Source organism: Peromyscus leucopus, unplaced genomic scaffold, assembly GCF_004664715.2.
Source record: "Peromyscus leucopus breed LL Stock unplaced genomic scaffold, UCI_PerLeu_2.1 scaffold_1495, whole genome shotgun sequence".
NCBI lineage: Eukaryota > Metazoa > Chordata > Mammalia > Rodentia > Cricetidae > Peromyscus > Peromyscus leucopus.
Genome location: NW_023504661.1, coordinates 1 through 16,269, shown reverse-complemented (window position 1 = coordinate 16,269; position 16,269 = coordinate 1). Strand labels below are relative to the sequence as shown.

Genomic DNA, 16,269 nt, shown 5'->3' with positions numbered 1-16,269 from the left:
CTCTAGCTGCACCTATTGCTCACCAGAACTGACCTTGCCAGGGGTGAGACCCGACTTTTGGGGAGGAGTAGAAATGAGGTTGGTGGTGCAAAGTCAGAGGACTGGGCAGCTGTTCACTAAAGGAAAAGTGAAAATGAGAACCACATAGCCATTAACCAATGAGAAATCTTTTTCCTAAATCTGGTTGACCAGAAAACCAGAGATTAACCTAATTTTACCTATGGGATCCTGTGATAGAGAAAGTTAGAGAAGACAATGTGCTCTGTTTTGTTTATTTAAAAAATTAGGCTGCTGTGTACTTTAGAGGGACAACTATCCTGTGGTGTGTGTTTAGGCACAGTGAAGACTGGAAGGTCACCAGGATGTAATCCTGCCTTCAGGACATTTAATGTCAGTCCAGTTTGGTTTCCTATATCCAACATCCTGTGGTGAGCACTCAGCAGAATCCCTTTGATTCCAGTATTTTGGGGGATAAGAAGTTTCTTTAGTGCCAATGTGACACCTCTTCTTTCTTTCTCCTCTTCCCCTCTGAGTTCCCTTCCCTTCCCACCCCTCCTCTCCCCTCCTGTCCTCTTTCCTGCCTCATCTGTCCTAACCCTTCTTCTTCTCTCCCATTCTCTTCCACCTCTTCTCCTCCTCCTGATCCTTCTCTTCCTTTTTTCTTTATTTTTCCAGAGAGGATTTCTTGGTGTAATAGTCCTGGTTGTCCTGGACCTCAATTTTCAAGCTGGTTGGCTTTGAACTCAAGAGATTTTCCTGCCTCTGCTTCTGCCTCTTCCTCTCCACCACAGTGTGCTGGGATAAAAGTCATGGCCGGGTTCATCACCTACTCTTCAAGGTGCTCCCCTAATGGCAATGTCTTTTCCATTAATCTTCCGTTTCCAGGCCTAGATGGAATGATGTTTCTGAGGATCTAGAAATGTTTGGTTGACAGAGAATACAACCACCAAAGCAGAGTTCTTTCTATAGGTGCATTATAGAGGGCACAGTGTGTAGTGAACAGAAGTAGGCAGGCAGGGAAGGTGTGCCAGTCACTGAGGTGACAAGTCTAACAGTGAATGCTTTTGTAATGCTTGGTGTATGGAGTGTTGAAGAAGCAGATGGCAGCCTGTTGGTCACAGTCAGAGATGAAGGCCTCACAGGGGTTGTTCTTGTTTGCAGAGAAATAAAAAAGAAAGTTGATCAGAGCCCATGATCCTGCTCCCTACAATTTGTAACCAAAAGAAACAGGTGGAATTGCCATTTGGGCAGACTTAGGGTTGAGAGTCAAAGACACAAAAGTGCATTGGGTGCCCAAATAGTTGGAACACATTTATAATAAAAGAAAATCATTTGTTGTGTGGCTGGGGAGCTGGCATGTGTGGGGGCCATCTCACCCCCACTTTTCCACAGGGTACTCTTGAGTAGGACCAGCAGGAAATATTAGATAGAAAGATAGCTAGAGAGAGAGAGACCGAAAACACAGGGTAGCATTGGGAGGGCCTAGATTCTAATCCATTGGGCTCTGGTTGTCTCTGCCAAAGGACTTTTAAAGGAAAGCCAGGGGGTGGAGTAAAAGACCTCTCCACAGCAAAGCCAAGTGCAGACCATCTCAGACACCTGGTGACCAAGCACATGATCAAGCCATCCCCCAACGCAGCCCTGATGTGTAAAGAAAGCTCAGATCTAACTTGGAAACTTTTGTGGGCTCCAACAGCACAGGTGGTAAAGCCGTTGCCAAAAGTGAATGCAGGCTTGACCTAGGATGTCCAGAGCCCTTGTGAAAGGCAAGATGTGATTGGAGCATCTGTAAGTCTATAAAGAGCAGGTATATAAAGAGCAGGTATCCCCAAAACTTGTTGGTCAGTCAGGCTAGCTACAGGTGAGTGTCTTGTTATTGAGAGACCCAGGCTCTAAAGACATGTTTGAGAGTGACTGAAGAAAACATGGGATGCCAACTCATCTATGTGGAATTTGCAGCTTCCCAGCTTCTTGACCTGATTATAGCAATGGTCATGAGTCTGGCAGCACCTGGAGAGAGGATGGAACAGGTAAGGAAGGAGTATGGACCCGCAGGAGGTCAGTTCTCACCTGCAGTCTTTCTCAAACATGGCAGAATGATTTAAACATTATGAGCAGAAGAAATGGTCATGAGGCTTGAGAATCTTATTTCTATTAAACATATATTTAAGGAAAGCAACTTCTGTGGGGTGTGGTGGTGTCCACCATTAATCTCAGTATTTGGGAGTCAGATGCAGATGGGTCTCTGAGTTTTAAGTCAGCATGGTCTCCTGAAAGAGTTCCAGGAAACCTGGAGCCACACAGAAACTCCTTGTCTGAAAACATATAAACAAAAATAATAAAGAAGCAAAACAAAATATATGATGTTGGTAAACTTCCATGTCTCCTGTACTTGTCTCATGAGATGCTCTGATTGTGCCCTGTTCCCACTCCGATGCTCCTGTCTCCCACCAGATGGATCACTTGTCCACTGGAGTGTCTCAGCCCCCAATGGCACAGTAGCAGCCATGGTTGTTGTACTCTAACAAGGGATGGCTCCTGGGGATGGTGGACTTGATCACAATGGCAAATTGCTACCCAGCCTGAGGGCTGATGCTGTGTGCACTAGCGTCTGCTACAAGAAAGCACAGCACACTTCATCAATACCACTTTGGCTTTACCAGGGGTCTGATGCCTGCCTGCTAGCTTCGTCTTGACTCCTACCAGATGCTGCATTGGGAGAGCAGGGAATAGAAGTGTGTGTGTGTGTGTGTGTGTGTGTGTGTGTGTGTGTGTGTGTGTGTTCATGCTTGCCCCAACACAGGTGAAATTAGGCACTTGGGACCACTCATAAATGCCATGCTACACATGAGGAGGTCCAAGCATACCTTTATGGAGTTGGTTTTCTCTCTCCACTATATAGGTATTGAAGACCAAACTCAGGTTACCAGGCCTAAGTAGAACCTGTCTCCTTGTTTGAGACAGAGAGATGCCCAGTTACCACTCCAGCCTCTGACTCAGTGGTAATCTTCTGGCCACAGCCTCTGGAGTGGTAGGATTATAAACGAACCACTGTACTGGGCTAGGGTGACTCCCCAGGACTAAGTACTATAGACATTGCCTTTTGCCTTGCTTGCCTGTTCATTTCTCACTGTCAGGACAGACAGACACCACACTGTTAGCTGCCCTGTGGTCCCTGTGTTGAGGAGCTGAGAACACTCTCCAGTCAGAAGCCAGGGACAAACTGAACTGTTAGTTCCATAACCCAACAATCCAACCATCTCTTGAGTTTGAAATCTGCCCTATCCCTACTCAAGCCTAGATGAAACCCTAGCCTTAGCCAGCAGTGGGATTCATCACAGTTCTAGCTCAGACCTTGAGCCAGAGAAGCAGCCAACGCATGCTGATTGTTTTACACTGGAAGAATTAGAAGGAATCTGATGCATGGCCATGCACAGCTCATATACAAGGATAATGGTCAGATCATCATTGTAACATCAGCATTTGACACACCAAACTGTTATCCGCTGAGGAGTAGGTAAATAAGCCAGGATTCAATCTGCAGTGGGATACTAGGTCACCATTAAAATAAAGGAGAATCCAGGTACAGTGGAACACACAGTGTGAAATCCCAGCACTCTGGAGGCTGAGGCATGTGGATATATGAGATCACAGCCAGCCTGGTCCATAGATAAGTTCCAGGACAGACATGGCTACACAGAGAAACCCTGTGTTGTAAAACCAGAAAAAAGTAAAAATAAAAATAGAATTTCAGATACAAGCTATGAATGTAATCCAAAGACTAGGGAGGTTGGGACCAGTCTGGACTAGAATGGTGAGTTGGAGGACATCCTCAGCTGCATAATAATATCATGAAAAAAAAACCATAAGGGCTGCAGAGATGGCTCTACTTGCTGAGCTTGTGTAGGACCCAGGCTGAGTTCCAGCACCCACATGGTGGCTCACAACTGCCTATGACCCCCAATACTGGAGGATCAGACACCTTCTCTGGCCTCTGTAGACACTGCTCACACACAGTTCACAGACACACATGCAGGCAGAAGACTCATACACATAAAATAAGAGTCAATAATTTTTAAAAGGGATAAGAAAAATCAAATTCAGGGCAACTTAGAGCAAAGGAAATGGGTGCCAGGAAAATATGGCAGAGGTAGAAGGGGCTTTCTCTGCTTGGATCGGTGAATGTAGTGGACTTTACTAAGGAGTTATCTGAGTCCAGACCTAGAGGGTAAAGGTGTCATCTGTTGTGAGGGGTGAGCATGGAATCCCAACCCAGAGGCTATTAGACCCCAATGGGACCCCCAAACCAACACTTCAGGTGTGACCAGTGGAGTTGGGCATTGAACACAAGGGAGATGGGGGGAACCAATAAGGGACAAGGGTCCTGCCTGTGAGCAGAGTGACCAGCAGAAGATTCATGCCAAGTGAGGAGGACTCAGTGACTTCTCTTTAGAGTCCTGTAGCTGTGCTCTGACAGTGTCCAGTCAGCACACTGGGCCTGTGACCTCTGTGTGTGTAACACAGAAGTAGAATATGTGCACCCTCACACACAGTCCCGACCTGCAGAGCTACAGTAGATGGTGACAGAACCTGAAAAAGTGCTGTCACAGAGACAAAGAGAAAGGGCTAGCTCAACACCTCAGTCAGCTCAAGTGCAGTGACAGGCAAAGAGTCAATTCTCTACTCTGTGGATGTTTTGATGTCATAAGAAGATATTGACATTGCTTCTGGGGTTCGGCCTGAGGGATGCTGATAGTGACAAATTAATTAATGTGAGTGTGTGTGTGTATCAGAGAGAGAGAGAGAGAGAGAGAGAGAGAGAGAGAGAGAGAAAGAAGGAGGGAGGGAGGGAGAGAGGGAGGGAGGGAGGGAGGGAGAGAGAGACACACTTATAGAGAGACAGAGAGAGAGAGAACTCATGCACACAAGTGAAGATCTGAGGACAATTTTATGGAGTCAGTTCTCTCCTTCTACCTTTAAATCGGTTCCAGGAATTGAACACAGATCTATAGTCTAACATCTTAGGCTGTGTGTTATTGGCCCAGAAACTGCATTTGAAAACCGGGAATGTACCCAGATGGTAGTGTTGGTATATGCCTTTAACGTCAGCACTTATGGGGCAGAGGCAGGCAAATACCTGAGTTCAAGGCCAACCTGAACCTATAGAGTCAGTTTCAGGACAGCCATAAACATACAAAGAAAGCCTTTGTTGAAAATCCAAAAACTAAAAATCAATAAATAAATAAATAAGGGAATAAAGAAAGACAGAATGAACGAGAGAGAGAGAGAGAGAGAGAAAGTAAGAAAGAAAGAAAGAAAGAAAGAAAGAAAGAAAGAAAGAAAGAAAGAAAGAAAGGAAGGAAGGAAGGAAGGAAGGAAGGAAGGAAGGAAGGAAGGAAGGAAAGAAGGAAGGAAGGAAGAAAAACAGCAAATACCTTCACAGCAGATGTGCCCACAGGACAATGTGATGCAGGCAATCCTTCAGCTGAGGCTCTCCCTACCCAGTGTGTGAAGCTGACAACCAACCATTGCAGGAACTGGAGACATGGATCAGCACTTAAGAGCACTTTCTGCCTTTCTGAGGAATGGGTTGTATTCTCATCAACCACATGGTGGCTTGTGAACAGTGTCTGCTGGCCCAATGCCCTCTGTGTCTGGTCCTCTCTCATGTAACCTCTAACTTACCATGCCAGCACCTCCTTTTTCTGATGTCTCACCTTTTACCCGGATAAAAACCATATAGGGGTGAGTTGAGTTAGTTTTCTCCACACTCAGGATCCCGCTACCCTCCCAGCAGGACTCTGGACAGCCACTACCAGGTACTACCAGTCACTGTGCATGGGTAGGTGGCTCTAGCTGCACCTGTTACTCACCAGAACTGACCTAGGGAGGGGTGTGGCCTGAGCTCTGGGGCACCATTGCCCATAGGGGTGGGGATAGAAAAGCAGAGGACTGGGCAGCTGTTCACTAGAGGAAAAGAGACCAAGAACCACATTTGCCATAAACCAGGAAATGAGACATCTTATTCTTAAAGTGTGTTGAAGAGGAAACCAGAGATTAACCTGGCTTTGCCTACTAGTCAGGTGATATTGAACGGTAAAGGAAATCAAGGGTTCTCTTTTGTTTGTTGTACAAACTTAGGCTGCTGTGTACTTTAGAAGGACAATTATCCTGTGGTGTGTATTTACTGAAGACTGGAAGGTCACAGGATGTAATCCTGTCTTCAGGTCATTTATGATCAGTCCAGTGTAGTTTTCTATATCCAATTTCTTTCTTTCTTTTTTTTTTTGTTTGTTTGTTTTTCGAGACAGGGTTTCTCTGTGTAGCTTTGTGCCTTTTCCTGGAACTCACTTGGTAGCCCAGGCTGTCCTCAAATTCACAGAGATCTGCCTGCCTCTGCCTCCCGAGTGCTGGGATTAAAGGCATGCGCCACCACTGCCTGGCTATATCCAACTTCTTATGATGAGCACACAGCAGGAGTGCTTTGAGTTCCATAATTTTAGTTGCAAGATGTTCCTTTCTGCCCACATGACTTTCTCTTCTCTCCCCTCCTACCTCTCTGTCTTCCCATTCCTTCCCTCCAGACCCATCCTTTCCTCTCCCTGCATTATCTCTGCCCTCCCCTTCCCTGTCTGTCTTCCTTAACTCCCACTTTGTATCTAAGGCTGAGTTTTTCTTTTACTTTTTGGTTTTCTTTTTTCCGTTTAGGATTTCTTTGTGCAGTGTTCCTGGCTCTTCTGGAACTTGACTTTTCAGACCAGGTTGGCCTTGAACTTCAGAGATTTCCCTTCCTCTGCATCTGCATCACACTGTACTGGGATAAAAGGAATGGCCGGGCTCATCACCCATTCTTCATGGTGCTCCCCTAATGGCAATGTCTTTCCCATTAATCTTCAGTTTCCAGAGCTGGATGGAATGATGTTCTCTGAGGATCTAGTTTTGTTCCATAGACAGAGACTACAATCACCACAGCTGAGCTCTTTCCATAGGTGCTTTATTAGAGGGCACATTGTGTAGTGAAGACAACCAGGCAGGCAGGGATGGTGTACAGTAACTGAGGTGACAAGTCTAACAGTGAACGCCTTTGTACTGCATGTTGTATGGAGCTTTGGAGAGGCAGATGGTAGCCTCACGGTCACAGTTGCAGATAAAGGCCTCACAGAGGTTGTTTTTGTCTGGAGAGAAAGAAGAAATGCAATTGAGTAGAGCTCAAGACCCCAATCCCTATGATTTATAACCAAAAGGCAACAGTGCATCTAGCATCCGTGTAGACTCAGAGTTGAGAGACAGAGGACACAGAAGTCCATTGGGTGCCCAAATCGCTGGAACACACTGATAATAAGAACATTACTTGTTGTGGGCTGGGGAGATGGCACAGTTGGTAAAGTGGTTGCCATACAATCATGAGGGCCTGACCTAGGATGCCCAGAGACCATGTAAAAACCAAGGTGTGCTAGGGGCATCTGTAACTCTATTGGGAGTTACTCTCTAAGTGGAGATCATGGATCCCCAAAGCTTGTAGGTCAGTCAGACTAGCTAAAGGTGAGTGTCCAGTTTAGTGAGAGACCCAGGCTCTAAAGACATGGTGAAGAGTGACTGAGGAAGACATGGGATGCCAACTCATTCCTATACGTAAAAATAAATCAACTCATATTTAATCCAAAAACCAGGAAATCCACAAATATCAATTACCACTTCTAAAATTATATAATATAAAACAAGCCTCCTGCCTCCACCTCCCAAGTGCTGGGATTACAGGTGTACACCACGGCACTCAATTTATGGGTTTTGCAGGTGGAACCCAGGGCTCTTGCTTGGCAAGCACTTTAGGAATTGAACTACATTCTACGCCAACTGAATCCTCACCTGTAAAATGGGAATGATAAATCTTGCCCTGCATAGGTGTTCAGGCCACTATTTGGCTTATATCCAGATTTGGATATAAGCCAAATAGTGGCCTGATGCACTTTCTGCATCAAAAATTGATGCAGCTCTCCATTGTTTCGTCAATGTGGAATCAGTATAACACAGCAGGTAATAGGAGAGGCTTTGGACAGGCAAGATGGCTCAGGGAATAAAGGCACTTGCTTCCAAGTCTGAACCCGAGTTCCAACCCCAAGACTCACATGGTCAAAGGTGAGTACAGATTCCTTCAGAGATCCACAGGTGTGTAGTTGCACAGCCATGCCTCACCCACAAATATATAAAACCTTTAAATGTTTTTAAAAGGCATTGAAATGATATAGATGATTGATTCTGAATCAAATGTCATCACTTCTAATCTGGTGACCTTGGTCATCTGGCCAATGCTTCCTCATCTTCTCCCTCAGGGACCTCTGTTGTGTGGTTTTCTGATTGTGTTCTGACAAATAAAGCTTGCTTTGAGTCAGAAGGTGGAGCTAGCCACTACAGACTATAGATTTGGAGGACTGTAAACAGAGAGGTCAGGAAGTGGTGAGGTGGGGCAGAGAGAGGAGTTCAGCCCTTTGGAGGAAGGAATGGAAGAGGAAGGAGGCAACTGGGGGCTGCTCCATATTCTCTCATCTTTCAGGTTCTTGCCCCAATATTTGACTCCTGGTTTTTTATTTTTTTCTTCAAAAAAATATGGAACGCTTCACGAATTTGCATGTCATCCTTGTTCAGGGGGCAAACTAATCTCTGTATCATTCCAATCTTAGTATATGTGCTGCCAAAGCGAGTACAACTCCTGGTTTTTGATTGATAAAGATTAGATTAACACATCATCTGGTGTTCAAATTTGGTGGCACGAATTCAGGAACTAGCCCCTTGCCCATGGCTCTGCAGCCACAGGCATTCAGCAGAGCTCTCTGCGGGAATTTCACACACTGGAGTCGCCATGTGGCTGGCTGGCTTTTCCTTTTCTTCCCCAAGCCTTCTAAGTGGGTCTGGGATTTTCCTGTTGTAGTTTTTCTACAGCAACCTCCACAAAACCCAAACTCAATAGGCATCCGGGTTCCAAAGCCACTGGAGTTAGTCCCTCACATCTGGCCAGCTCTGTCTTCAGGCAGCTCTGTGTTTTCACGTCCTGCCAATCACATGTGCTGCTTTTGTGGATCACTTGTATCTGCCTTTCAGACTGCTGGATCTTTGGCTATTTTTTCCTGTGGGTTGTGGACTTCCCCCTGAACCCTGTCCTCAGGCTGCTGACATGTGATCAGGGACAGCTGTTCTCGGCCAGGCTGTGCACCACCTGTGTTCTCTGCCCAGATGTGCTGCACGGTAATCTTAGCCTCACACTAATTCATTGTCAACATCAGCAGATTTTTTTTGAGACAACTGAGATTTTTAAAAGCATGAATTAAAGAAAGAGAGAGAGAGAGAGTTTTTCCCATGTTAAAAAATAGGAAACACTATTATGATGGAGGGAGTTAGGTCTCTGTATGATTCCACAATGGACGGTTTAAAAAATGGAACAATTAAATCAGGGGATAATTAAATAGCTGTGATTTACATAACATTAAATATAAGTATTATCAGCTTCGTAATTCTTGTTTTATCACTAAAATTGTTGGTTGATATCAGTCCCAAATATCAGAAATGGACTGATAATATGCAAGCCCTACAACTAGTTATTAAAAATGTAATGTAATTTTGAGTGATAAGTGAGAAGACTTAGAAAAACTCATTAAAACAGTTCATAGAGATATTCAGACAAAGACAGAGGAATTTAAAGGAGAACCAATGTTACCATCACATTATGACATTAGAAAGGAACAGCCCAAAATTGTCAAAAACTCAACCTTAATTTATTCAGTCACCAAACAGGAACAACTGTCAAATGACAGGAATCCCCAAGGCTATGTCAGAGATGACTGGATTCCTGTGAAAATGTTCAATTTGAGGAGATTTACGGAAGCAATAGTCTCATATGATATGTATTCTCCTTTTGTGAGGTAGATGTAAAATTCATGGTCAACTAGTAACAGAATTATCCCACAAGAAAGGAAAGACTTGGTTCTAACAGTATTGGAACCTGGTCCTCAATTACAGTGAAGGACCTGGTGGAAAGATGTGGGTGAGACCATTGAACAACAAAGTAGGGATAGAGGTATGGAAATTTTCCAAGACCAGTTGCTTGGAGAGGGCGATTATGCTGATCTATAAAGACAGAGGAATGGATCAGAGATACAATCAATATTGAATCTTATAACCATGCTGATGCTTGGATAGCAGAGGTGATTTCTAGAAGCTTGAAGAATAATCAAAATGTCAGATGTTTTAATTGCGCTAAACAAGGTCACTTAAAAAGGGTTTGTAGACAGGGCATTCATAGAAACAATCTTTTCTAGGAATAATCCAAATAGAAAGCCTCTGATTTCTGGAGTACAGAGAAGACGTGGCAAAAGCAGAACTAGTAACAATGAATGCAATTCAACAAGGCACAGACAAGGTAACCATTTGCCATTGGGAAACATCTTGGAGCAGGGCTCTTGCAGGCCCCCATGTCAAATTTGGTTTAGTCATTCCCTATCACCTTGTGGAACTTTTCCCCAGAGCAATTTAAGGACATATGCCTATTGTAAAAAATAATACTGATCTGGATCAAATAACAGCTTTAGAAGATAAAACAAAAATTTCAGGAAAAGCAACAATGCAAATATTTAGCAAACTTCTATAAATGATCAAAGAGCAAAGTTAAATAATATGAATAAATAACATTGTATTTGAGGGTCTTGTAGACACAGGGGCAGATATAACAATAATGACACCAAAATCTTGGCATCCAAATTGGCCTCTTCAGGACATAAATGTTCAGCTTTTGGGGATTGGAACTTTATCTGTAAAATAAAGTCAAGATGTGTCAAATGTATAGGGCCAGAAGAACTGAGGGGAAAATTAGAGCCATAATTGGCTAACATAGCAAGGAATTTATGGGGATGTAATTTGTTACAGCAATTGAATACCCAGATTAACATTCATCCAATCTCAGAAACAAATAATAAACTAACAAATGTTTCTGGGGAAAATACTAAAATGTATTGTGAAGAACAGTCACCGACCCTTCAGGTTGTTCATAAACAGGGCACAAAAGCTGCTGATCTTTCAAAGTTACCAACAGCCCTACCTTTAAAATAGTTAACAGACAAACCTATCTGGGTAGACCAGTGGCCTTTGATTTCAGAACAATTAAAGACCTTAGAACAAGAGCAGTTACATACTCAACATATTGAATAAACTAGTCCTTGGAATTCTCCCATATTTGTCATTAAGAAGAAATCTGGAAAATGGAGAATACTAACAGATTCGAGAGCCAGAAATGAAGTAATTCAGCTGATGGGCTCTCTACACCTGGAATGCCTTTGCCTTCTCTGTTACCTCAAGGATGGTCTATTATACTGATTGATTTGAAAGACTCTTTCTTCACTATACCTTTATAAGAACAGGAAAGAGAAAAATTTACCTTCACATTGCCTACTTATAATAATTCTCAGCCCATTAATATCAGTGGAAAGTTCTCCCAAAAGGGATGTTAAACACCCCTACCATGTGCCAATATTTTGGATGACAGCCATTGGAAATAATTCATAATCAGTCTCCTCAATCTATAATTTATCATTATATGAATGAATATTTACTAGCTGATTCAAATAGAAATAACTTAGAGAAAATGTTTGAAGAAGAAAATTTTGCCTAGATGGGGATTACAGATTGCTCCCAATAAATGCAAAGAGGAGACTCTATTAATTACCTAGGATATAAAATCGGTTTACAAAAAAATTCAACCCCAAAAAATACTAATCAGTAGAGATCAATTGTGGATTTTTAGTGACTTTAAAATTTGCTGGGAGACATTACCTGGCAACAGACATAACTGGATTAACAACTCAAGAGCTAAGTAATTTATTTCAAACCTGACAAGGTGCCAAGGACTTAAATAGTCCAAGAAAACTGTCAACTGAGGCTAATAGAGAATTGACTTTGGCTGAAAACAAATTACAGGATGCACTTGTGGATGGTTTGTTCCAGAGTTTGTTTGTACTCTGGTTATTCAATCTTCTATGCATTCTCCAATAGGAATTTTAATACAGAGAGAATATAATATCTTAGAATGGACATTTTTACCATACAAACAGAGTAAAACATTAAAGACATATGTAGAGATGGTTTCTGAGTTGATTCTAAAAGGAAAATTGAGACTTTGTCAATTAGCAGGAATAGACCCAGGAGAAATTGTAATACTTTTTATTCATGTGGAAATTTCCTCTTTATGGACAGAAAATGACCATTGGCAAAGAGCTTCCAGTAATTTTTTGGGAGAGACAAGCAATAAATATCCCAAAAGTAAGAGAATTAAGTTTATGAAGACAGCTAACTGAATCTTTCCTCACATTGTACAAGGAACAACAATTTCTGCAGCCCCTACATTTCATATTGGTCCAAATAAATCAGGAAAGGCAGGTCATAAGTCAGGAAATTTTTGTTTGTTTGTTTTTTGGTTTTTCAAGACAGGGTTTCTTTGTGTAGCATTGTACCTTTCCTGGAACTCACTTGGTAGCCCAGGCTGAAGTCAGGAAATTTAAGTGAAGCAGCTCAAAGTCCTTATGATTCTGTTCAAAAGTCAGAATTATATGCTGTTCTCATGGTATTAATAGATTTCCAGAACCTCTTAATATGACTTAATACTGACTCTCATTATTCAGAAAGAGTTGTTTTACATATTAAAATTGCAAAATTTATTCAAGATGATAAAGAATTGACTTTGTTATTTATTCAGTTACAAGATAATCAAAAATAAAAATCATCCCTTGTATGTAATACATATCATATCCCATACTTTCCTTCAGGCCTCTAACAAAAGATAATGATGAAATTGATCAACTACTGGTAGGAAATTTGCTAGAAGCCTCAGAATTTCATAAGAAACACAATGTCAGTAGCAAATGTTTGAAAAAAGTTTTTTCCATCACTTGGCAACAAGTCATGGACATTATAGTGAAATGTCCTACTATTTTTTTTATTACCAAACTCTACTATCTGCAAGAACTAACCCAAAGGGTATTCAAAGAAATGAAATTTGGCAAATGGATTATTTTATTTTGGAGAGATTGGAAAATTAAATATGTACACCATACCATAGATATACATTCAGGATTTCAAAGGGAAACTGCTTTGAGTTTGAAAAGGCTGATTCTGTAATCAAACATCTGTTAGAAGTTATGACCATCATGGTGATAACTGTACAAATTAAGACTGACAATGCCCCAGCATATGTCTCCAGTAAAATGAAACAGTTTTTTGCATAATACAAAATAAAGTGTATTACAGGTATTCCACATAATCCTACATGGCAAGCAGTTATAGAAGGATCTAGCTGAACTCTAAAAGACATGCTTAATAAAAAGAAAGTAGTAATAAAGACTGGCAAAAATAGATTGCACAATGCTTTATTAACTTTAAATTTTTGAAATGTTAATGAGAATGTAATGGCAGCTGTGGAGAGCCATTGGATAACAGAAAAAAACTGCTGAATTAAACAATTTTGTACACTTTAAAGAAGTGTTAACCTCAGAAAGAAATCAGGATATGTGTTATGTTCGGGAAGAGCTTTGGCTTTTGTTTCCATGGGAGAATAAAAATTATGGATACCATCAAAATTGATAAAGATTATATTTGAACAAGAGAGACCTCTTGATTAGAACAGATGATAGTTCATCAAACAGTGTGAGCATTCCATCTAAACGAACTTATAATTAACAAATGCTTTTCATTTGATCTGATATAACTTGCCAAAAGGGAAACTCTCCAAAGTTAGGTTTGGGGCAGGTTTTTGTTTTTGTCCTTTCAGGAGAATGAAGACAACCAGCTAAGGAATCTGAAGACCACTGGACAAATGAAACATCTGAAGAAAAAGGATAAATCATCCAGAGGAAATGTCCCAAGAAAAAGAGTAAATGGCCTGATGGTCTATCACATTTCCAACAGGATAAAATTTTATAAATCTTCCCAAATGTTTGTTTCTGCTGTTCTCTACAGACATATAACATAAATTGTCTTTTTGTAGTCCCAGTTCAATTAAAAATTAAAACTGGCTTTGGAATTGGAGCATGACTCTCTCCTCTACACCCAAGCATGCTTATTAAAAGGAAAAACCAAAATATCTGTCACATGGCAGGAGAGCCACTTGATTGGACAGAAGAAAAACCAAACTTAATGGACTAGTTTATTGTCACTGATCTCATAATTTTTGGTTTTGTTTTAAATATTTTCTTAAGGTATAAATATTATCTTAAGATTTATACAATTAATATATATGTAAATTTTTGTCATGATATTAATGGTCATATAGAGACTAACTAACTCTAGAAAAAGGCTTCAATGAGCTTCTTGAACATGATTTTGGCTTTGAGTCTCTATCAGGTAACTAGGAAATAAGTTTTTGTGCTCTAGATATGCATAAGAAATTATGACCTTTAACCTCTTTGAGATCTGCTACATATAACATTTAAAATATTTAAGTTTTCTTCGGTGAACCGTGACCATGCCAAAAAGTGACCTTTGATGTCTCCAAAGGAAGATGGGGCCCCCAATGATAATTCAACCTGGATTGTGGTAACACTACTAAGCTGACAAATACCACCCAAAGATCAGCTTTGGACTACAAACTACTCAGGACAATTTCAGGTAGTGATGAGATGGTCCAGCCTCATAGACTACTCTAGCCAGGAGTTGAGACAAGCCCTTCATTTTCTTGTTTTACAGAGACTGACAACAAATGATACAGTGAGCTCTCCCAGGACTTGACAATTATCCCAATTTCTTAGGATCCCCTAAAGATGCCATTAACTCCACCCCCAAATGGAAGTAGTTTTAAGAACATGTCACCCACATTCCCAATGGTGGGATGGGTGATTTTGGGTCATTAGGTGGGTTATGGATATCTGTCATTATTTAGGGGCTTTGGTTGCAAGTTGTTATTGGTGATGATCAGGAAGAAAGCTAAATAAAGGAGATACGATTCAGGGATCTTGTTCTAAAAAGCAAAGGGGGGATATAAAAAGATAGGATAAAAATATAGATTATTGAGTCTACTTTTAAACCAAAAAAGCAACTACTAGCCTTAAATATTTTACATTGGCATGGATTTTTTATATTGATACAAATTTAAGGTTATTTTTGTTATAATATAATGTACATACCTTTCTATTCTTGTTCAAGTATTGTATATATACAGCTCATTTAATAATGTAATGTAACCCCATCAGACCCTGCAATCTACAAGTTCCACTCTCTGCACCAATACCCATCTGCCTGTGACCCCAGTAACTTCTTGAGGCACAGAAACCAAACCACCACCTCACATTGGACCAAGAGCTCTCATTGGACCAAGAGTAACTTCTGGAGACAGGGAATATACCAGCCTTCACTGGACCAAGAGAGGCTTCCTGAGACACAGAATCTGTTAGTTCTAATTGGACCAAGAGCCCCAATAAGACCAAAAGTGGCTCTGTGAGTCACAGAATCAACTAGCTTGGGTTGGGCCAAGAGCAGCTCCCTGGGATACAAAATCTGCCAGCTCCAATTAGACCAAGAGCCAAGATTGGACCCAGAGGGTGACCCTGAGACACAGATACAACAAGCACAGAGTGGACCAATAGCAATTCACTCAGACACAGGCACCTCTTATACCCATTAGAGGAGGAGATGGGCAGATGTCAAGGCAAAAATACAGACGACAACATGAAGAGCAATACAGCATCACCACAACCTAGCCCTCCTTCAACAGCAAAACCTGAACATCACAATGTAGAAGCAGAAGAAAGCAAACTTAAAAATAGCTTCATGATGCTATTTGCCTTTCAAAAAAAATGAAATAGAGGACAAGACAAACAAAAAATTGGAAGAAATCAATAAAGAAATTGAGAAAAAGACAAACAAAAGTAGGAAGAAATCAATAAAGAAATTGAGGAAAAGACAAATAAAAAAATGGAAGAAATCAATAAATCCCTTAAAGAAAGCCAAGAAAACCATGAAAAAGCAATTAAACAGGTGAGGGAAACAGTTCAAGACCGGAAAAGGGAAATAGAAATCATGAAGAAGACACAAACAGAGAGAATGCTGGAAGTAGAAAATAGTGAATGAACAGGAAACACAGATGCAAGCATAACCAACAGAATACAAGAGATGGAAGAGAGAATCTCTGGTGTAGAGAATACAATAGAGGAAATAGTTTCGCCAGTCAAAGAATACCAAAGCCAAAAATGTCATAACACAAAATGTCCAGGAAATCTGGGACACCATGAAAAGGCC

The 16,269-nt window shown here is 41.2% G+C and overlaps 1 non-coding gene across 1 annotated transcript; it reads right to left on the bottom strand.

Annotated features, from left to right (window-relative positions):
• Window positions 1-8,598: 8,598 nt before the first annotated feature.
• Window positions 8,599-8,702, bottom strand: LOC114689086. The gene has a single exon (XR_003733863.1). It is a non-coding gene; the product is annotated as a U6 spliceosomal RNA (small nuclear RNA).
• Window positions 8,703-16,269: the final 7,567 nt, after the last annotated feature.